This window comes from Mus caroli, chromosome 2 (genome assembly GCF_900094665.2).
Source record: "Mus caroli chromosome 2, CAROLI_EIJ_v1.1, whole genome shotgun sequence".
NCBI lineage: Eukaryota > Metazoa > Chordata > Mammalia > Rodentia > Muridae > Mus > Mus caroli.
In genome coordinates, this window is record NC_034571.1 from 84,295,477 (window position 1) to 84,297,140 (window position 1,664).

Sequence of the window (1,664 nt, forward strand, 5' to 3'; positions counted from 1 at the left end):
GTGCCTCTCATGTCACCGTTGTTGTCTTATTCTTTGTACCTTGTTCATACCTGTACCTAAGGCCCATGACCTCCTTCCCCACTGACAAAGCTGTAACTGTGTTTTGCACCCTAGTGACACCTATGCTGAACCCTCTGATCTATACCCTCAGAAATGAGGAGGTCAAAAGGGTTATGAAGAAGCTCTGGGGTCGAATGTGGAAAGCTGGTGATATGTAAACCTGGTGATTTGTATTCTTAGAAACAGTCTTTAGCGCTGTTCCATGGACAATTGTTCTCCTTAAATGATAGTGGTGGTGGTGGTGGTGGTGGTGGTGATAATGATGAATTATATATTATCTGTACTATAGTTCCATTGAATAATAATTATATATTTAAATGTAGTACATTGTGACAATCCATGCAGATGTGATCAAATCGTCGTGAAAAGTGTTTCAATCCTTTTGAGATTTGACCTTCTGATATGTATTATAATGATACATACTGCCCCCAAGACCTCGTTGGTCCCAGGAATGAGTGAATCTGCATGTACAATGCTCCTTAATTTAAAACTATTGGTTAAATAAAAATGCCAACAGCCAATAGCTAACCAGAAGAGACTTAGGCAGGGTTTGGAGTTCCTGGGCATGGGGTCTGAGTGACCACTCAAGGAGATTAAGGAGACTGAACAAGTGGTGAGAGGAGAAGATGCCATAGGGTAAGAATCTTAAAATCATGGTGATGAGGGCTGGCCAGCTGAAGTAAGAGAAGCCCAGATAGAACATAGTAAGTAATAGCTCAGGGTTATCCAAAGGGAAGTAGGCTCTAATGGCATAGAGGGTAGATATCTGCCCACCTTTAGTGCTGACAATTGTTTATTATAAATTAAATGTCACATATATCTTCTATCTGTTAACTGAATACTCAAAGCCCCTGACTGAGATAAAATATTTTCTGCAACAATATCCCATTGAATGTCCATTGTTTCTTTGCTTCTTTTTAAAACTTTTAAACTTTTTTTCTAACTCCTTATAAAATACATAACGAATTGCCATTAGTCGTGCTCATCCCAGTGTTTAGTAGGTATTCTTCTGAGGCACCTTGATTTTGATTCCTGTTTTCCAACCTCCTAATATTCCCCTCTTTCCAGTCTTCCCAGCCTCTATGACCACTGTTCTACTCTCAGTTTCAATAAAATAAAGTGTTTTGGCTTTTACATTTGAGGGAGAGCATGCAGTATTTAGCTTTCTGTACCTGGTCATTTCCATTATTTCCCTCCAGTTCCACCCAGGGTGCTACAAACTATAAAACACCATTCTATTTTATAGCTGAATGATTTTTTTTAAACTCATTTTTATTTATATGAGTAAACTGTAGCTGGCTTCAGATACACAACAGAAGAGGGTATCAGATCCCATTACAGATGCTTGTGAGCTACCATGTGGTTGCTGGGAATTGAACTCAGGACCTCTGGAAGAGCAGTCAGTGCTCCTTTTTTTAATTAATAATATTAATATTTTATTGATTGATAATAATTAGTATGGTATTAATAATATCAATACTATTATATAATATACTAAACATAATATAGGATTTCCCTCAAAAGAATGATGAAAAACTAATTTAGAATATTATGGACAAAGACAATATATAGGAATTCTTACCATATTCTTTTTTTTCTTTTTT